This window comes from Bacillus rossius, chromosome 11, assembly GCF_032445375.1.
Source record: "Bacillus rossius redtenbacheri isolate Brsri chromosome 11, Brsri_v3, whole genome shotgun sequence".
Lineage (NCBI taxonomy): Eukaryota > Metazoa > Arthropoda > Insecta > Phasmatodea > Bacillidae > Bacillus > Bacillus rossius.
In genome coordinates, this window is record NC_086338.1 from 10,862,286 (window position 1) to 10,885,794 (window position 23,509).

The following is a 23,509-nucleotide window of genomic DNA, read 5'->3' on the forward strand; positions in this document are numbered from 1 at the left end:
CGCAATGTACTTAAATGTTGCGCGTTCGGGATCAGAGCATACCATAAAGGAACGAATGGCATGTAATGTTCTGTAATATAGTCAGCAAATTCAGGGCAACAGAATTTGTTACTTGTGTTCCCAAAGTGACTATTACTTTCCGATTGAAGAGTTTTTTTCTATCTTGTCACATTCGTTACTAAATATTTTGTAAAATGGACTGTCAAAATAAACCGTTCCTGTAAGTTTATCAGCATCCACATTGTTAAAATCACCAATCTCTTCACCTGTATATCGACATCAACTGAGTATGATGCATTAGCAAATATATTTTGAATAGCCGAAAGGACTTCAGCGGTTACATATTTGGATTTAAGTACCAACATTAAAAGACGGAATATACGCAACATGTTACTAAGATCAGACACCATGACAAGGGTGGCCATGGCTTTCATTACAAAATGTTTCAGCTTCTTCTTTTTCGACATTCTGTGGAAAGCTCGAGAGATCATTTTCATGAAGTGACTACAGCAGGAATGTATAAATGTGACCGGTTCCACTTCGATTTTATCTACTTTTCCGTGTAAATATAGAAACATGAAAGTAAGGTAACTAGGTAGATCCATTTCGTTCCATGCTGACAGGAATCCCTTAATTAAGGACCAACTCCAATCTACGACAACGCACCCCAAGATAGGCCACCTCCGCAGGTACTTATTTATTTCAATTTTCATGTACAGTCAACTCTCGATTATCCGCGGTAATGAAGGGGGCCGAGGCCGCGGATAACCCAAAACGCCGGATAATACACTTGAACCATTTTTTTACCGAGCAATGTAAACAAATACCGTCAGTCCCCACTCCCCTTATCGTGTAAACGACCACGGCCGCGACGGAAGACAATCGAAAGTACGGTAATGTGTTACAGTGAATAATACTAGTAACTTATGTACTATTATATGCCAGTATACATACGTACAGTATTAGTATATCATTATATGAAATTGTACGTACTAATTTATGCAATTGTTCAATATCTTTGTAGTTATATAAGAAAAGATATAACAGATGCAATAAAACAAATGAACAAACTGTGTGGGGTAGATACATAATGCACTTTCACATCTCATTACTGTTAAATAGACATTACATAGACACTCATTTTACTTGCATTTGGTGCACACACAGCAATTTTTTGTTGACTTTCCGGCCGTTTGGAATAAGAAATGAGGTAGGTACAGTCGAGTGCATTTAAGTAAAATGCTTTAGGCGAAAAAACCTCGGCCTATTAGCCCTCGTGTTAGTCTAGAGTATGTTTATACAAATACGTATGGTCGTATACGTATGTCGGTATATGCATATGAATATGTAATGTAAACAAGAATTGAGGAAAGATAGAATGTTAATTTATAGACATTTTAAAGCATTAAAAAACACGCAAAAATTCTTTAGGCCTACACAAATACAATTGGCAAATATGTAAACATAAATGCATGTACATAGGTGTAGTAGGGGTACATTCTACTGTACAGCTGTTATGTACGCTAAACAATACAGGCTACTTTGATTGAAAAAAATCTGTAATAGACTTTTGTTTTTGAGATGTGCTTTCTTTTTTCTAATCGCGCTACAAATTTATCTTAGGCTAAGTTTGTCTGACAATAGTGTATCATCTTCCTGCTCTAAATAATCCAGCAAATTATCAGCCCATTCCAGAGCTGCTGAGTGTGTAATACGCTTCTGTGGAATCAGGTTACCATCACTATCGTCTGTTTCCGCCGTGTGACCTTGGGCGTGTCGCTCAACATCTCGTAGCCTGGCAGAGTACAGTCCACTTCAAACCATTCGGTGATGCAATCACTGTCAACATTCTCGCACCCTTTCATGTAACGTAAAGAAGCCGCTAACTTCTCTGCGGAAAATTCGTCATCCTCAAACCCTGTGAAATCTTCATATGTCAGGGAAAATTTTCTTCCATGATTTAGTGATGGTTGTACACTTGATTAAATTCCATGCTTTTAAAATTTCATAAATAGCATCCAGTACAGTTAACTTCTTCCAGAATGTCTTGAGATCAGCACCCTCGTTGATGTGTCGCCTAAGAAGACTGCCCCTATACAGTTTCTTCATTGTTGCAATAACCCCTTGATCCATGGGTTGAATGAGAGATGTCACATTAGGTGGCATATATTTAACGAATATTTGCCCATCGTCTGATTTCAAAACTTCTGCACTAGGATGTGATGGCACATTGTCTAGTAGCAACACAGCTTTGAGTGGTAGGCCTTTTGATTGTAAGTGCTCCCGCACTTGTGGCACAAAACTGTGATCAAACCAAGTTTTAAAAATTTGTTTTCTCAGTCCCTTTGAAAGAGCGTAGTTTTTTTGCCCTGCCTATTACACAGAGTTTTACTTTGTGAGCGCCGGTAGCATTTGCGCAACACATGGCCGTTAATCGTTCTTTGCTGGACTTGTCGCCCGTGCACTACACTCTGCTTCAAAAGCTAGTGTCCTGGAAGGAAGGCATTTCCAATACAAACCCGTCTCGTCTGCATTATAGATTTGTTCAGGCTGTAAATTTTCCGTTTCAATAAATTCTTCAAATTCTTTACAAAAATCTCTTGCTGCTGATAAATCAGCACTTAACTTCTAACCCTGAATCGCAATTTCTCGTATGCCGTCGCGCTGTTTAAACCTGGTTAACCAACCCGAGGAAGCATTGAATTCTCCCTCCATCCCAAGATCTTCAAAAAACTTCTTTGCTTGTTCTGCACAAATAACACCGGACACTTGAGTACCTTCGTCTCTTTTCTGACTAAACCGTTCAAACATAGCTTTATCGAGTTCTTCGTACGTTGCTGTTTTCATAGTTTTCCTCTTCTTCATCGTGCTCATAGAGTCTGAAGCACTTGCATAGGCAATTATGTTAGCTTTGTTACTTCGCAAATCCCGTATTGTAGATTCCCCAATACCATACATCTTTGAAAGCTGGCTTACCGAAGTACCAGCTTCCAGTTTATTTAACACCTGCAGTTTTTGTTCAATTGTTAAAACAACTCGTTTACGTTTGGAAGTAGACATCTTGCGCGCACGACTGATGAAACTCAATATTGACTGCAACTGTACAGCCGACAAGACAGCGCTGCGCCAGCCTGATGACTTACGGGAGAGTGGTAGGAATCAGAGCGCGTAAACAAAACAGGTGCAGACCTTTTTTTATCTCGGTCATCCAACAGCGTTGCCACACCGCGCGCCACAGCAGTCTGCGCGACCGAAAAGTTACTATCTGTTTCAAATTATTCTTTCTTAAAATAAACCGCCGGATAATCCGCCGTCATATAATCGGGAGTTGACTGTATAATAGAAACGCTGCAATGTTGTGACGTCGACCCAAGTGTTTCCCCAGCTCCTTCAGGCCGTTATGCCTTGTCAGCCCCTGAGCCACCCCTGCCCCTTGCAGTGTGATACTTTGTAATTGAGTATTCAGAACATACTTATATGTTTAATGTGTAATGGTTTATATTTTTTACGTAATATTTTGTATTAGTAATGATTATATGTTTTCCTAAAAACTATGTTATATAATTATGTAACTTTGTTCACCGGGTGACGAAGCCGAGGCCAACACCTGGAATCTCTCCGAGCGCTGCACGTGTCGCGGAGTGGGGGTAGGACGGGCGGAGAGGCGTGACGCATGGCAGGGGCGGACAGTAGGAGTCTGGCGACTGGACGAGGCATACGTGTGCAGAGACGAGTGTCGCAGGGCAACGACGGGTGAGAGACAGTAGGCATCTGGCGGCTGGATGACACAGACACAAACGGAGACCAGTTTCGCAAAGCAACGACGGGTGCGATCGAGTCTGGGGATTGGAGATTTGGCAACCACGTGTGTTACGCCGCAAGTTGTCATTGTAAATATAAGGTTTTTTCTTGTGACTAGACATTGTGCGTACCAGCGGGCATGTTCTTACCGTAGCGAGACGGCCTCTTATGTCTCAGGTGCCGGCATTCAAACTTAACTTTTTCACCGCTATCATTAGGAGGGGCCATAGAGAGTTCTTCAAATGTTCGCACCATGAGACCACGGGGGCAGCCCGCACTTGGCGCCTGCCAACCGAAACACATGCAGCCGGACATCACTCCGCGGAGGGACGGGTGTTGCGCCGCGGGCAGTCCATGTAAAGGGACTGTGTGAGGGGCTAATTAAATTGTTGCATCCAAACTGACGAACTTTTATTGTAGTACGGATAGTGATATTTTTCCCCCGCCACAAAGCTTGAACCCAAACCTGAGAACAGAACGCAACCAGCACCACAGGGGGGTTATATCCGTGACTACGACAGTTGTTGAAATCATGTTGGCAAGTCAACATTTCAAAAATAGGAAGGATACTATATTTGATGTTTACTACGCCGGCGTAGTAAAATATTGTTTCTCCCGACGGAGTACTTCGCACAACAGCCCCCGTTGAATCGAAATGTAAAACTACCAGATTTACTTCAGAAATATGTTGCTTCAAAACGTCCAACTGTGCAGTGCTCATTAGATAAACTGTAAACGGAACGCGGAACAGCCGAATGTATCGTTCGGAAACTGTTGGCTGTGAACGGAAAGCAAGACCATATCCATTTCATCATTGTGGTGCAAATCATTCTCTGTTAACATTTCGTACCAATCTTTTTTCACAACACTTAACCTTAGTGAAGTTGGCTTTAACCCAGATTTATTCTGCTTCCCCTCCATTCCCCCACTCAACTACGCCAGTGGGCGGAGCTTTCCCCCACTCCAACTTCAAAGCCCGCTGAAGAGCACAGCAGAGGGCGGAGCTTAAGTACAGGGTGCCGCAGCAGTGGGCGTAGCTTAAGTACAGGGTGCCCAAAAATGTTTTAAGAATTTTCGGAATTAAATTTTCATAAAAATTTAACATCATATCTAATCACAAAAAAATTGGGTTATGGTGAAAACACCGCGTACAGCACTGCCCAAATGCCCTTGAACCATTAAATTTCACATAATCTCAAAATTTGAGTTATTACAACTTTTTTTAAGGTAGAAAGAAATATGTAGAAATCAAGCTGATATGCCAATATGATGAGTGAAGTGTCACCTTCACACCCAGATTTTTATTTTCGTGCAACACCTCGTACAGCACTGCCCTAATGCCCCAAACCATTTAATATCACATAATCACGAAATTTGGGTTATTACAATTGTTTTAAGGTAGAAAGAAAGTATGTAGAAATGAAGCTGATATGCCAATATGATAAGTGAAGTGTCACCTTACATGAAATAAATGGTAAATTCAGCAGGTAAAGTGTACTATGTTATTTTCTGATCATTCGAAAGTACAGAAGTTTACACTAAAAATTATGTAGGTATTTATGGAGTTAAATAATGCTGCTGGGATAAGTGAACATCAATGACTAAGAGTGCTTTCAAGCTTTACTTATTTTAACACTATACAGAAGGTCTACTCAATTATTGTCTTTAACACGCTGACCTCTGTAACACAGTTGGTCTCACAATGTAATTTATAGGTACTAAATTTTACTTTAATATGTTAGGCAATTTAAAAGCTTGTCAGTGTGAGGCTCAGCTGTAAAGATCAGCAATACCAAAAGAGAAAATGGACACATGCTTCAGTTTGTTGTACCTCAAGTCGTATTATTGTTTTTTTTCAGAACTTCTAAACTATGCTGCATTCCAAGTGATAAACATTGACCAATAAATTTTTTTCTGTCATTACATACATATTTCAATTTCGTTGAAAAAATTAAACATTTAATACTAATATAATAATAGTACCATATTTTTATACTACTGTTTTTGTACAGTTTACAGCATTTATTTACAGACCTGCCAACTTGTACGATTCTGCCGTAATTTGTACGGGTGATTGCAGTTCTTACGTTTTTACGGGGAGCGGCATTAATTTTACGCATTACGTTTCTTCTGGCCTGAAATTCTACATTGACTCACGGGGCACGGCTAGCGTTTTCAATCTCGTGCCATAAAATAGTGTACTTGCATCGGTAAATACCATATATACAGTTTTTGTACCGTATTTTTGTTGGAACAGTGCCGTTAATGTCACGTACAATACCACAGTTTTGTAATGGTTTTTACGGCAAGAAGAAAGGAAGTACCGATTTTAACGTGCTGCAAGATGGTTTTAACCGCATTTTGTGGTACATGTACTGTAGTTTACAGTACAGAATACCATATATTTGCACTGACCCGGCGACATTTTTTGCCGCGCTTCCACGTTACTGCGCTGTGGTGAATACTTTAGAAATCGTTAGATTCAGACATCAGACATCAGACATCGTAATTGTAGACTGGACAGTCGTATGTGCGACATGTGACGTCATTCATTCACTTTAAGATAGTAACTTTTATCAATGGGATAAGGACACGGACCATCCAGAGGCCACAGGTTCGGACTGTTGTAGATGGGCCCGTCGTGTACGAGATTGCAGGTTATGTCCACGCGTGTAGTGTTGTGTTTGATAACAAATAGTGGTTTGGTGTACATTAATTAAAAACTATAGTGGTTCAGTTAAAGCAAAATATTTACGATACAGTTATGTTTGGAAGTGTATTTGAGTTTCACATACATTTCGTTATGTAGTGAAGCAAGAAAGAAATAAAGTTGTTTGAGTCAAGGCGTCGATTATTTTTCTTAATATAGTACTTATGTGCCAACAAAAGGTATAAAATGTGCTTAAATATGTAGTTGAGCGGTATTTTCGAAAAAAAAATATTAAAAATCTGAAAATACTTTTATTATATGCTCTTTAAATTCATCTTTTCATTAAAGCCGGCGGACCATTTTAATTAATTAGGCATTCACGAGCACACGGCAAAATAACAAAAATGGCAACGGTCGAATGATAGTTAAGAACGGCGATATCTCATAAAGTATTTAGAATTTCTTATCTTCGCCGGCTTTAATGAAAAGAGGAATTTAAAGAGCATATAATAAAAGTATTTTCAGATTTTTAAAATTTTCTTTTGCAAATACCACTTAAGTACATATTTACCCACTATCCATATCAAGTGTGCGAAACATGTAAGTAATTTCAAATACCAACAGGAAAATAAAAAGATATAACACTTACTTTGGTACAAATAGTGTTGAAAATGAGGTTATTCAGGCTGAGTGTTTGTTCACTGGTTATTTTGTGGAACACAACATACCCTTCAGTGTTGCAGATTATATTGGCCCACTGCTTAGAAAAATGTTTCCTAAGTGTGATGTGGCTAAACAATATAGCTGTGGTAGAACTAAGACAACTGCCATTGTTAATGAAATGGCTTTAGATGTAGTTTCTAATATTGTTGACCGTTTGCAAAATGGGCCATTTTGCCTTTCACAGATTCTTGTTCCAAACTTCATCCCCTCGTGGTGACATATTTTGTTAAGGTTTTACAAGTGTTTGCATTGGCATAATTTGAACTTGAGTGTGGCAAAATTCAGGGGGGAAAATAACAAACATCATACAAAAGATTGGTAGGTAAGTTGGTTTTCAAGAATTCTTAAAAGAAATAGTGAATTTTATGTTCAGCATAAGAAAATTAAGTTTTGAAAATTACTTTTCATCTTGTTTGTTTAAATTACGGATAATAGCATTCATTTGCATAATATGTGATGTTTGTGTGTAAATATGTGTATAACACATGTTTCCCACTTATTTATGGTGAACAAATGGTATGTATAACTGACATGAAATGCCGCGACCTATTTACGCACTTTTCGGAAAATTTTAAAATCTTACTGATAAGCAACTTTACAAGTTGGCAGGTCTGTATTTATGTACAATTCCAGTCTGTTAGAGATTAAATTTATATATTCTTGTCAATACCTTCTGAAAATCACAAACTCTCAAGATCACATTTCAAAGTTTTAAGTGTAATAAAATATTACAAGTAATTTGCACGTTTTGTTTAAGTACTTCAAACTTTATTCCTTAATGAAAAACTAATGTAAGCTCATTTCGGGGTTTGAGTGAATTATGTTCATCTTATCCAATTTGAATGAAAAAAACTGTTATAGCTATGATATTTAAATGATATATTATGAAAATTTGAAAGAAAAAAAAATATTAGAAACCTTGAACACTGTGTATTAATTTTTGAGATGTAGATACAGCAGTTTCTATTACTTAATATTGATTTCTGTCATTTAATTGTTGTTTCAGTTATATGTATACGAATCCAATTGCACAACTGCTGTAGTACATATATAATATAGGTATTGCATGCAATAAAATCATCTTCACAATGTAACATGACCACAAATAAAAATGTGGAACATGATTCAATAGGCCTATAATATAGATAGCAACAGTGTCATCTATAGGTGTTGTAAAAAATTTCAAAACATGTAAGGCTGACACATTTCTAGGTGTGTCAGTCCAACCATACTACACATTCATGAAAGTGAATGGTCTCCCCTAGAGATTTCCTCGACGGCCCTGGATCTGGTTGTGGTAGGTCTCGTACTTGGCAGTGTTTCCCCAAGTGCTTTAGGGGTAGACCTATCAGCGCCCCTGTGCCCTCTGACGGGTCGACGTTGTGAGCGACGACACAGGTCCGGCTACTAGCCCGGACAGCCCTCCGCAGGACCACGGGTTCACTGGTTTTTGAGGGGTCCCAGTGTGATGTGATAGAATAGGGTAGGTGCCAGCAACACTGATGTAACGCCAATGGGCTTAGGGCGCAGCCAATTGTCTGGTTAACTGAGTGGGGTAGGTGGTGGCGAGGCCTGAATGGGTTCCCAGTAACCTCGTCATAGCCGACACACTAATGCCTCATCCCCTTTGCGTGCATGAAGTATCCTGTGGTGGCCCCAGGGCGGTAATGCCTACCGGCTAAGAGCGCTGGGTTAGCAAACAAAAGGGTAAAACTTAGGTATACATAGAAAACCCATAACTTAGAATGCAATAATTCAATGAATCCTGGAGTGAATAAAGAATAATATGGTTTTCTCCGGCAATGTAGAGTGCACGCTGCTAACCACATGATTTTTAATCAGTCTTTCAATCTCTCGCATTAATAACTACTTGCAATTAAACTCAAAACTATCAGATTAAAAAGTACCATGTTTTAAATTCTTTGCTCAAAGACAAGCAAAATAAATAAAGTGTTGAGATTGTTGTATAAAAATGTTAAGGAAATAATAAAAAAAAGACACAACTTACCAGGGGATTAGAGATTTTTTTCAAGCCATATTTTCGGCCTTGCAAATACTGCATAAATTATCTTTTTTCTATCGGAGATGTTTCTCAAAACTAATAAATTTTTGGCTCATTAATGCCACAATGGTACTGAATATAAAAACTGGGCTCTTTTATTTTGTCATCTGTAAAATAGGAGTTAAAACATTTATATTACGTAAAGTACATCGCAGAAAATCTGAAATCTCTTTCATTTTTATATATCACACTGTCCATTCACTTTAACACCCTCCTAAATTTACTTCTAAAGTTTTGAAAGTAGCCTACATTCTGAATGGAAGGAACCTTCTTGCAAGAATAAATGTGTAGTAATGATAGTACAGCATTTTAAATTTGACTTACCTCATTTCTCCTGATCAATAAAATACACTAAAAAATATACTAAAAAAGTAGAATTACACAAAACTCTTAAATATCCTCATGTTTGGGGTCACTATAAGTTGTTACCTTAGCTACTCCGGACATTCTTTCTTACTGAGTAAGATAAGCAATGCAGCATGCGATCTTTAACATATTTTAAAAAAAATATTCCATGACATAAAATCACTGCTTTAAAAATAATTATAAACTGCAGTATTATTCACCATTATCACTTTTCTAAGCAGGAAGATAGAGAAAATTGTATTTTTTGTACGAGGGTAATTATTTGCTTATGTTACATTAAACCATGACATTTTACATTATCCAAATGGTACTAACCTGGAGTGAAAAAAATGTGCAAAAATTATCATGGTTGTATTGATAGATAAGATGCTACGGGTGGATGAATGTACCCTCTGTGGATGCTCTGCTCGTGCTGTGTAATGCAGAGTGGAGCTTATTTTTGATTAAAAATAAATAACATGCAACGGGCCAATCTTAGCAGGACATTGAAGGAAAATACCTAGGTATAGTAATTACAATCCAATAAAAGAACTCAAAATTGGTTAATTCTTCAAAAACCTTAAAAAATTTCAAGTTCCCCATTTTTTACAATGATGCATTAGATGCCGCCAGTTGACTGCAAATTGTATCATGGTTTCACAATTGTGCAATTAAGTATCGCCATCAGCTAGCTACAAATAACATGCTGGCATCTATTCTCTTGCGAAAACCTATCACTGTTTGTAAGTTTGGAGTCTGTATGATACAATAAATGTGTATGGAATCATTTTACTACTTTAGATTACTGTTAGCACTGAAAACCATTAAATTACTTAAACTTGTTGTATAACATTAACTATTTGCTCTATGTTTTTGGCAAGAATTAAAACTGCTTTTTTGATGATCACAATGCTCAAAATTTGTGCGTTGCACAGAACACATGTTTTTGTATCACAGTTAATTGCTGAAAATAGTTTGTAAGCTGGAATAATGTAACTTCTTAAGGTTAAATTGGTTTTCAGTAGTTATTATTGTGAGAGTCATATTATGCCATTAAATTAATGTCATAGTAACACCAGGTACAATTTTTTTCATACTTAATATTTAGTATTGTAAATGAATTTTCAAGAAATATTTCACAGAAATCATAATGTATGTGAAAAGAAAAATTATGAACACCTTTATACGTAGGCAGTGTTGTGTAAAAATTGCCATATTTATTTTATAAAGTTGTCAAATCACCTTATCTCTCTAATTCCACATGAAACAATTACAATATATTGTGATGTGGTTTTGTTTGTTGCAGGCATATGAAGAAATAAACATTATCTTTCCATAAACTGCAATGGATGGCATGTGTAAATTATCAAGAATTTAATCAATCTTATTTGTTATTGCTAGTGCATTGTCTGATTTAATAACATTGTATGTATAGTAAAATTTGATACATGCCTATTTGAATAAAAAAATTTATCCAAATATTTTAATGTGTGGTTTCACAATGTCATTTTTCACCAGCATAAATGTCAGAATTAACTCTCTGATGCTCTCATGGAAAGAAACTTGTCAAATAGGTAGGGTTTAGTTACAAATTTGTTTATCGTGACTTATGCTGTAAAGTGGATGAAGAAAAGGGGACAATGAATAAGTTTCTCTTAGGCAGAGAAACGCAGATCTTACATTTCATTATGAGAGTTATATTCTGAACAGATTTGCTATTTACCTAGTTCTCATTCGAAGGGGAAATCGGCTGGCAAATATTGAGATAACGTCTTCTCAAAAGGTACATATTTACAAAGGTTACCAGTCAAGCAGTTTATTTCCTTTTATGGTTTAATATTTGTCTATTGAATCAGTCAACTTTAAGTTACATCATTGTAGTGTTTACAATTTAAATTTTACCAAAATCAAAAACTTACTGTAATCAAAAGGAGATATTAAGTATCTTGCATATAAATATTTATTTAATTATTTATTTATAATTAGTGACATGAACACAAAATGTTTTATGACTTTAATATTGTGCACACACAACGTAAACAAAACTTAACAGTACAAACAAGAAGAACACACAAAAAAGTCGCCTTGTTTCCACCCATTCACATCGCTGTGTTTCCCGGGGTTTACTGCTCATCGTACCTGGGACCACATCTTTGTATTCACTGATCTGTGTCCCTCTGATAGCGTCATTCTGTATTTAATATTTTATGTTATTCTCAGGCCCTACCTTAGGGGTCAATAGTGCTCTGTGAATCAGTGTTGAATTCAATCATGAACTTATCCAAACAAGTGGTGGGTGGACCTCTACCTAACCCGGACTTGCTGTCAGGTATTTTTACAGTTGAACTTTCCATCTTTAATAATTTATATCTTTGTGTTTGAGTGGTCAGTGGCGCTGCGGCACTTCTTAAAATTCTCTGCCGAGAACTATAGTTGTTAATCTGCTGACCCACTTGGTCATCAATGTTATCTTATTGGTATGTGGGAGACGAGAAGTGCCCACTTGACTATCATTATAGCGTGCCTGACGTTAAGAGTGCAGCAGGGTCCTTTGGTTACTGGTAATTGCACACAGGGAGAACGAGTCACATCCCTACATAAACAACATCACTCTTCGCTCACAGGTAAGCAGATTATACAGGTAAGGACCACAAACATCTAGGCTCTGCTCACAAAATAAAAATTAAGACATGTCAATTAAATACATAGACACAACAAAATCCAACCACCATTATTTGTTAAAAAGGTGAAAAACAAGAATAAAAAAATTCAAAGAAAAAATATAAGCCAAAACAACGCAAGTACAAACACAATTAAATTAATTAAGGCTAGTATTGCAAGAATATACTTGGCTGTATACATCTAAGGTAAATGATGCAATAGAACACTTTATACTTTTAATGCAAGTATCTTGAACAAATGCCTCAAAAAAGGATTCCAGAGTCTGTAAATAAGATCATTGTCGTTTTGACAGTACATAAGGTTGATTGTAGCCGACAGTTTTCACTTTGTGAGCAATACTCTCCATGCTCTCTCATCCTCAGTCTCTTGATTTCTCCATAACTAACATCATCTATGTCTGTATACACCTAATAATAAATACTATTTACTAAAGATGTGTGTTGGATGGAGGTTGCCCTGCAGTAATTATTACAATTAGTCACAAAGAAAAAAAGTCAATTTCTAGAATAGTGGCTTTTCTGTACCCAATAGTCATTACCTGTTCAATATTTTTACAGGTAATTCAATGATGGGCAATAAAAGGGTATTTGGTTTGTAGTCTCATCAGAAGTGTCATTCGAGACAGTCGTTAAGTGGTAATTTCACTCACCTTCCACCAAAGTGATCTGGGTTCAATTCTCAGCAGGGTTGTTAATGGATATTTTGATAGTGGGGAATGTAGCAGGCTTTGTGGTGGTAGGTTTGTTTTCTCAGAGTACTTCCGCACTAACCCGTTCGTTCTTTCAGTTCTTCATTAGCTTTTCATCACTCTTGATGATTTCTAATGATCTAGATGCCATCAAGCTTAAAGCTCAATTCATTTCCATACATTCCCATATAGGTACCTTTTTTAAGTCTTTGAAACTTGGGGAAAAAAACTTTCAATTACAAGGATCTAGCATTCAAATCAAGCTCCAACTTAATGCAAGTTAACATTTTAATGTTTCCCTGCTTTGTTTTCTATAAAATATTAATTCCGGTGTTTTGCATTCCTCTTGATTTAGGTAAAGAATATATATATTTTTAATTCTTTATTTTTATTATAACAAATAAGTACACTGCTGAACTATAAAAACATTGACAACGTATTTTTCCTAGCTGGTATCACCAGGACAAATAAAACTTACATAATATATTTCTAACAGGAATATTTATTACCTGTTGAGACATGCACTGTACTGTGTCTAACTGAATAGGAATAACCTGCAGTTTTTAAGCTATCCAAACAATTTATTGTAGCTTGTTTGGTATTTCTATTTATCTATAAATGCTCTGATCACTTGCATTTACAGAGAAATTTTGTAATTTTTCACAACCTCCTAAAATGTCAATATTAAAAAGCCTGCGCTTGTCATGCTAACGAAGTTACATGAGCGAGATGCTAACTTCGTAGCTGTTCGGGCATGTTGATAAATCTGTGAACCGTAGGCTACCCGTGAAAAAAAGGCTTCCCTTACCCGCGAGCAGCACTTTTGCTTGTTACAGTTATACCAACAGTAAAATTTATATAGTAGGAGAATTTGTTTCACGTATGTTTGGTCTGTGGGGAGAGGGCCAAAAAAAGTGACCACAGATTAACATTGCCGTTGCCACTCTGGAATACCCTTATTTACTCTATAGTTTACTATGAATAAATTGAGGTTATGTGCTAAATTGGACTCGATTGTTATATGCTGTACAGTGTGGCCACTTGAAAGTATAACAATTAAATTCACCAAGTAAAATAAAAATTATTAGGCTACCATACCATTTCTGCACGTGTGTAAATTGTTTTTCATAGAATAACTTATTACATTCATAAAATAATAATTTATTATTTTAAACAGAAACCTGTTTTGCAAAAATGTAACAAATAATGTAAAAACATAACATACACGTTTATTAAATTTTTAATTACACCCAAGTAAAAGAAAACAAACACTGAATACAATTTTTTTTTTTCAATGCCAACCAATATTTTCCAATTGAAGCCAATAAAACTAATATATTCCGGTAAAAACCAAGTTGTTGCCAGTGGCATGACATTTACTGAAAATCGGTGGCATTTTGCCAACCCTGTTTACTTTAGCATTACCAAGTAACTTATTTCTATTTCCTTTTTTTCTTTAGTTATTACCATGGCTTTCACTAGATAGGGCCTACAAAGTGCTTATTGTACACTGCGGATACTGTCTATATATACCAACACCAGAATGTCATTCACATTCAGAGTTGAATAATAAAATTTTTTTTAATAATGTGATTTCAGAAAAACAACTTTGATTTTACTTTCTTAATATAATTATTTTGACTCGTACAACAGTTTAGTTTTGAGAACACGCTTAAAAATAAAGGTGTATCAGGGAATCTGTAATAGGGTGGGGCCTTACTAAGTGTGGAGGGAGGCCAGAACCTGGCATGGACTGGGGTATACGTGAATGGAATAGATCAGGTATGCAAGGTAAATGGTTTCAGGTACACAGACATTTTATTCAAATTCAAAATTAATTCAAAAAACATTACGTTAACATTTCTGATAATGTTAAGTTTAAACAATACAAGGCTGAATACATAAAGTGAGAACAATTTCTGACAAAGCGAGTTAGTTGACAATTATAATTTTAATGGGTAAGCCAGGTACACACAACGATCGTCAAAAAGAGACAATGCGCAGTTAACTCGAAACACAAGCATTGCCACGAATGAAGTTATATTACAAAATTAAATTACAAAACTACTGCAAAGTGCAGGTACAAGAAAGAAAGAAGTTACATTATTCTTTAAAAAAACTTTAACAAACAAATACGTGCGACGACGTCTCAGGGGGAGACAGTTACAAACAGAAAAACGGAAGCGAAGATGAAGTTAAATTTAATGCAATAATCCAAACAATTTTTGATGGTGGCGGCCGAAAAGGAATTTAGACAGAACAAATTCAAGAATAAATGATTCTACATTAGGGTGAGGGCCACCGCCTCACTGACGACTCAAACCAACTTACATTTCTCCCCTGAGGTCGCACACGCACGAAGTTCAACTAGAAGCTCTCGGACTACATGCTAGTAGAATTACAACAGATCAGCTACTGCTGAGAACCGAGCCTGACTAAGTAAACCAGTAGAAGAACCTCAACATGGTTGCAGCTGAATTTATAAGCTCGCGCCGCAGCGCGCGCATGCGCTTATCAAAAGGGTGGGGGAACGAGTACAAATTGAACAAACACTTAGAGGAGGGGAAAAGGAGGGAGAAGGAGGAGGGGAGCGGAGTGCCGGAGGCCCGCGATGATGCGCGCAGTTCTAAAGTAGTGGACAAACCGCTACAACTCTTACACCATCCTGTTGGTGTCATTGTTTTTTTAAAATGCCCTCTTTAAAAGATCAATGTGTTTAGCATATTCCTGTTATCTTTAAAAGATTTGTGCAATGGGAGTGCATGACTTGATGTAAGTTTTTGGACATACGCCATAGCAATGGCGCTCGACAGGTCATATCATATATGAGTAATGTAGTGTAAGAATTCACCCTTGCTATTAAGGGTACCTAGCAGAGAGTGTCTTGTAAAAACAATATATCAGATTACTTTAAATTGGAAGAACAAGACTAATACGTTTAATCGAATTGTGTTCTTTTAATAAATTTTTTCCATGAACGTTCACACATTACATACAAAATACAAAATGAGTTTATACAAAATGAGTTTATGCCGGTCCACAAGGACACGAAAAGTGGACAATAATTAAGTTCAGATAATTTCTTCATCAACATATGCTCCAATTAGGCCGCAGCCAAAGTTCATTTAGTATGTATGCAACCTCAATTCTCATGAGCTTAAACGGTCATACATTTTACGCAACTATTTGCGTTAAATAAGTTACATAACATGTTTTTGAATAAATACAACGAATGTGTGCGTTGCCCAATAATAAATAATACCTCTAAAATGATACAAGCTACGTGCATATGAAGCACCCACACATGATACAGTAATTTAGGTTTACTTTAGAAATTATACGAGGAACTAAAAAAATATTACATACGCGCGGAGCTACAACAAGCAAGTTACAAAAGAATGAATGAATCGTAACATGTAGATTAGATATCAAAACCGGCATGGCCGTTTAGGTTCCTACGAACCACGAGCTCTCCATACGTAACAAGTGCACGGCCAGAGGGAACACTTACCCTAGACATGGCGAGAAACAGATAGGAAAGACAAAAGCATAGCAAAGTCACTCAGGCAACTCGTGACACCGGCACTTATGGTGCTTAAAACAATAAGGGACAACACCATCAGGAGACAATAGGCATGAACAGACAGAACCTGGAATAGGCGAACCATCGAGGTCCCAGCAGCCATACAAAGACAAACCTGCATGATGGCAAACAATTAACTTACTTTAAACGCTGGGATCCTCGGAGCAAACTGTAGCTACTTTACCACACGGCCATCTCGTGCGAGCAAAAAACATTTCGATGAAAATAAACCACAGCAGTCTCTCCCTTGGCGCCGTCACTGCCTAACAAACTGACTGATCACATGCTTATCACAGCTCAAAGTATGGTAAGCTAAAGAGGCCGAGGCACAGCGGACGGCTGCTTATAAAGCCTCGCATATAGTGCGCTGCGGTCGGAGAGCTTCAGCGGGGAAGCTGAAAAGAGGAGGGGGGAAACAATCTCACAGGGAAAGTTGGAGAGAGGAGAGAGGGTTGGGAAGGCTGTGATGAAGCGACGGGCCGCTTCACTGTCTAATACATATATTTAAAGTTATAATAGGATACTTACCTATTAATTAATGTGTAGCTGCTAAATATAAGAAATCGGGAGACATCGGTAAATGTTTTTGGGAGACCATGTGTGTTTGAATATATCAGTTGTTTTTGAAAGAAATATTTAATAGCAAATTCCTATTTGTATATTTACAGTGTTTGTAGCTGCCACTTCAGATAAAGCCAAATTATGTGTATTGTATTAGATGGGCATTTATGTAAATTAATATAGCGATTTTACGAGCCAAATATGGTTATGTGTTGTTTAACCAAACATTTTAAACCACCAATAAGCCTAACTTCTGCCTCTAATAATATATTATAAAATGTCATGAATACAATATAAATACAAACTATACAATATTTTATTAAAATGTAGAAAATGTGCCCTAGATCCTGAAACAAGAGCATTTTATCGGTTCCTAGATCCTGATATATTTTGGGACAAAACTAAATTTCTTTGGTTTTTAATGCGGTGTGGATGGTAGTGTTATTATCCACAGTGATCGATTTTTGAAAAGGAAAAAAAAGGAATTATGTTTAACCTGGGAGAGAAATCTCTATTAACTTCTATACTCCTTAATCACCATTATATACAATAGTGGAATTAATTAATGCACTTGTTTTGTCTTCTATATAAAAATGCTTTGTGTGCAAACAAACTGTTGACCATTTATATGTAGCAGTTGTCTTCATATACTGTCGCCCAATATCTGTAAATCCAAACTACTAATGTAGAAACACTTTTTAAAAATATTTCATTCACTAAAAGAAATATAAATGTGTTACAATTCAATTTACAGAGTGATAAATATTTCATCTGTAACTGTGAGTGATTAATTTTTATTTCAGTTTGTTTATATAATTACTATAATATTAATACCAAGCTCATTCCCTGAGTGGCACCAAGCGCAGTTCACCTGGTGGTGGAACACGCCCTGCGGCTCCGGCCGAGCGCCCGGAACACCACCCCCAGGCACAGTGGGGTCGGTAGGGAGCCGTTGCAGGCAGGGTAGTGCCACGAGAAGCTGCACAGCTTAACGGCCAGCATGAAGATCTTCAGGGCTGGCGAAGTAGGGCCTGCGCCAACCTACACACGGGCTCCAGCGCGGGGTGGTTCTACTTCCATTGGGCCGTATACATGTTGGTTCAACGCCTCCTGTAAGCAATCTGCTAGAAACCAAGTAAGTTGCATTTTATTTGTGTTAAACCTCAAACGCCAAAAAGCCGAGCGTATCTATATGTTTCTGTGGAATCCTAGTTCTCTAACAAACTCACTGATTTTGATAATGATTTTCCTCCTTGAAAGCTCATGTGATGGAGGTGTTTCTGGGCTATAGGTAAGAAATGTAGATGTATTCATTTAAAAACGAATTATAACCAACTAAAGTATGTAACTGAAATCATGTATCATTAATTTATGGCCTCAATACAGTTGATGAGTAAGGTTCGACAACTTCCTATACTCCATGGCGAGATGTTGAATGGTTAACTAAGTCATTTTATTTTCAACAAAGAGAAGTGAGAGTAACAGGAAGATACCATCCCGGAACCTTAAATGTAAAAGTTATCTTTCTAATGCAGTAAAGAACACATTGTATCTTCCCTTTTGGTTATGATCCGATTCCCACAAAATATGTGTTTTTCACAATCATAAAAAGGTATTCCCATGATGTCAGCAAACTTATTACCTTAGGTGGCTTAACTAACCAGGTTCATAAGGTAATAACACGGGTCTTAGTTCTGAAACCATAGCTGAAAGAACAATGCATAATAGGGAAATTAATTCATTACATGTAAAACTGGCGAATGTTGGCTATGGATCTCTCGACTTGGCCAGCACAGTAAAAATTCATTGAATACACTAGTGGGAAAATACATTACATTTTGTAATTTGATATGAACTGACTTCTATTTTTACTGTGCTGCACAGTGGAACCACGGGTAGGTGTTTGAGAACTTCCACCAGGATGGGAGAGGAGTCACAGGATTAAAGGAAGTATGGAGAGATTTGATCTGGGGAGTTTTAATTATAATGGCAGGCCGCCTCTCCTATTGCCGGTCGCCAAGAGTCTCGGAGTTTTAATTATAACAGCAGGCCCCGTCGCCTACTGCCGGTCGCCATAGAGTCGGGAGTTTTAATTATAATGGCAGGCCCCGTCGCCTACTGCCGGTCGCCATAGAGTCGGGAGTTTTAATTATAATGGCAGGCCCCGTCGCCTACTGCCGGTCGCCATAGAGTCGGGAGTTTTAATTATAACGGCAGGCCCCGTCGCCTACTGCCGGTCGCCATAGAGTCGGGGAGTTCAGTTAGCAAGTCTTTGTAGGAAGCATAAGAGTACCCAGCATTTTATTTCCGGGGGGCTGGGGAGTTTGTTTCATAATCTTTAGGAAAAACTCATTAGACAGCAAAAATTATTTTTAGTACAATATTTTTACCTTTTTATTACAGTTCACAAAAGAATGCTTCTGTTTTATTTATTTCTTAAGTAAAAAAATCAATTTCAGTTTTAAACCTGTGGTATTATCTTTCGGCAAGTGGGTGGGGGGGATTTGAACCGGTTGAACCCCCAAACACCCCCCCCTGGGTACCGCCTATAGTAGGAAGTACATATTGGGTTTTTGAGCGAAGTCTGGATATTGTATGCACATGTGGCTAGAATTTTGAAAAGCATAATTGCTAAATATCACTATGAAACTGCAACAACATTGTGTGTATATACACATAAGTAGGCATATGTATATTTATGGCTTTTTACACTTCAATCATTGCTGAATGAGACTGGTCAGCATTCTTATTTCATGAAGTATATAAATATTAAAATATTTACACACTTCTCACATTACATACAATTTGACATTGACCTAAATAGTTATATTTAGCATTCTTGAGAGTTCTAGATTAAACCTCCTAAGTAGGAGTTCGAAGATACGAACTGCTGACTAATTAATTTTTTGGGAAAACTACGTCAACATTTGAACACGGACTGTTCATCCTGATACATTTAAATAATCAATACATTGATTTGCATAAATTCTCATGAAACATCATGCTAAAGTCTGGTCACTTTAATCAATGAAGTAAAGTATCTAGTGGTGTTAATAGAAAGTTTTCCAATTTCATATTAGAATACAGTTTGGTCATATGGCCTCATACCTATGGTCGTCATGCAGCCTCACAGAACATCTGCTAAGTGCACTAAGACAGCAGACATGCCTCTTGCATTTCAGTGCAAGAGGTCAGGTTTCCTGGTCCATCGATAATATCTAAAAAAAAAATACAAAAAAACACTTAAAAACATTTATCAGAAAAACATGTTACAATTCATTAATTTTTTTTTAAGTTAATGAGAAATATCGTGTACTAAAACAACATTAAACAACTTAATTAAAAATCACTTTCCACTGGCTGTTTTCAAGGAATTGTGCACAGCCGATTTTAAAGAAAGTTTTACGATAATTACTTTAACCACTACGGTCTCATTGTTAACCTCTAGACTGACATTCATATTTCATGTTTTCTACATTCAATCACCTAAATAGTCCTATGAATTCTACAGTTTATCATGGATTGTTATAGCACACACTGAAATTGAAAATGCTGTAATCTCTAGAACTGTAGGTTTCATTCTAAAAATTCGTACACATAAACTTCATCTTACATTTAAAGAAAACAATACAATTACATAGTTGCATTTAATCTTTAAATTATAAGCATAACAGAATATAATGAAAATTATTTGGGACTGGACGTATGTATAATACTTACAGCTCATAGTAATACAATCTTACTTGGCCATCTCCCCCAACAAACAAATGGTCAAGGCCAATCACTTCCAAGTGCAAGACCTCTGAAACAAAAATCAATGTATAAAAAAATTTATACTTGTAAATCAAAATCTTGTTTTATAGTCTCTACAGTAATGTACACATTACTATGTAAACCTATATAGGTCATTGAAAGGAATTTCATTTAACATATATCAGTCAAATATATAAAGTAAATCAAGTACCTGATACTTAATATAAGGAAATAATATTACTAGCATATCCTTTCAACCATGTACGTCTGGAAAATAATATGTCTGCAAATATTGGTACCACTACATTTACTGAGTGTGTATAAATATTAAGTACAAAATAAATATTAGAACTTTTTTTTTCTGTATTTACAACAAATAAATTTTACAGTCCTAATGGCACAGCCTATTAAATGGCATAGCCTAAACAACAACTTTGGTTTTTTATACACACTGTCGCCCTACCGGTCCCTGCTACGATTTTGCCGCTGCTGAGGGCGCCAACTAGCCTAAGTTTAGACCCTGTGGGCCAGTTCACAGGTAGAGCGGAGATCCTCGGGGTCGTGACGTCGCCACGTGGCTGGCAGGGAGCTGGATCGGTAGAGGTGGTGGTCCGGTGAGGGTAGAGCTGCTCAGTTCCCGGCGGAACTGTTCACTTGCGGGCGCGACACACAACTTGCCTGGTCCAGGTCTGAAGCTCGACTGCCTGCATTCCGCATCGCTGCGCGTCACCCGGAGCCCGCTTCCCGCAAAAACGTCCCAAGCGCAGCAGGACTCCTCACGCCGCGAACTACCCCCCCCCACCCTAGTGAGGCGACGAGGGAACATAACGACCTGTGCGAGCGAAGGGAGCACTTGGAACGACGTCAAATGCCCCCCCTTCACTGAGGCCGTTATGCCCCTCGAAGCCCCATGTCACACGCATTGCCTTGGGGCCTGTTCCCCACCAATGTTCGGAATGTATCTGGAGGGTTCTCTGCTCGGGGTTTGGCTGTCAATGATGGGGAGAATGGACCGGGCATCCAAAGGGAGGAGGGTCATTACATGAAGGCGTGGTGCATCAGGGTGTGGCGCTCGGTTGATCTTCTCATGTGGGTTTTCCCATTCGTAGTCCACCAGGTGTCGTGGGGCTACACGGACTCGGGTAGAGCGCCTCAGTCCCTCGTGTCTGGCTTCCTCCGGGATGCTGGACTCCCCTTGACTCTCCCGTTGCGGTTCGACTTTATCCCTGTCTCCCGTTAGGCCGCTGGGTGTAACTGCCGTTGTCCTGGGGCTGTTCTCGCTGCCCTGTTCCACCAATACTTGCCGCGTGTTGCATGGACGTCCTTCCTGAGATGGTCCGGTTTCGGATTGCTCTGGCTCCTCCATGTTCATCCTGAACATTGAACTGCCCTGGCTCGCGTCCAATGGCCAGCGTGGTTGATCCCATCCGGGCCATCCTGGTGAACTGGATCGGGAGTCGTCGTCTATTCCATCAGGGAATGTGATCTGCGGATGCGACACGAGGTTGAGCAGGGTTGGGTCGTCCCCATCGTAAAGTTCTACGGACAATCCCTCTGGGTCCAGCCGATCCATCAGGCTCTCGAGCTCGCGTAAAGTTGCGCCGCTCGAACGGAGCACTGGGTGAGCAGTAGATGGGTGTTGGTCTGATGGGGACGCGATACGAATGGTGCTTAGGTGTTGAGCTGATGGGGACGTGGGACAAGGAGTAGTTAAGTGTTGATCTGATGCTGATGTGGGACGAATGGTTGTTGGGTGTTGGTCTGATGGGGATGTGGGACAAGAAGTGCTTGGGTGTTGAGCAGCTGGGGACGTGGGGTGAGCAGCTGGGGACGTGGGGTGAGCAGTGGATGTATGCTGGTCATTTCCACTGTCCCTGTCCCCTGCTGGGACAGTTGGGGCGCCTGTGGGTGGGACGAGACGCAAATCATCCCGTTGGATCTTTGTCGACCTACCGTTCGGGAGTCGGATCAAGTAAGAAGTGGGCCCTAGACGTCGCAGTACCTCCCGGGGGGCGGCCCATTTGGGGCTCAGACCTGTGCAGTAGCGCTTGCTGCTAGACGACAAGTGGTGACACCGGGCATACACCATTTGCCCGGGCTCCAATGGCGTCGGTGGATTTGGTGATTGTGGAGTGCGCGTGGCTAGGAATCGAGCCTGGTGTTGCCGTGCCTTTTCTCTAAAGTCAGTGACAGGGGGACGGGTGACAACTCCTGCTGCTTCTGCGACCCGGAGCTCTCCTGGTAGGGCGAGATTCTGCCCATGAAGCAGTTCAGCAGGGGTGTGGCCCGTGACCACATTGGTCCGCCGCCGCAGGCAATAGAGCAGCTTGGGCAGGTGGAGGTCCCATTTGGAATGGTCTTCCCCCAGACGGAGGCGCAACTGGATTTTTATGTCCTGGTTGCGACGTTCCGTCGGGTTCGCCCTGGGGTGGTAAGTCGGGGTAGTGTGATGCTCTACGTCCCATCTGCGGCAGTCGGCCTTCCACCGCCGTCCTGCGAACTGTGTCCCGTTGTCCGTTAGTAACACTCTCGGATACCCATAACGGGGGAAGACCTCATTGTCCATTAGGGCTGCTACTGTCCCTGCTCGTACGTTGGATACGGCGAATGCCTCCGACCAACGTGTGAACACATCCGTGACCACGACGAGGAACCGCTTGC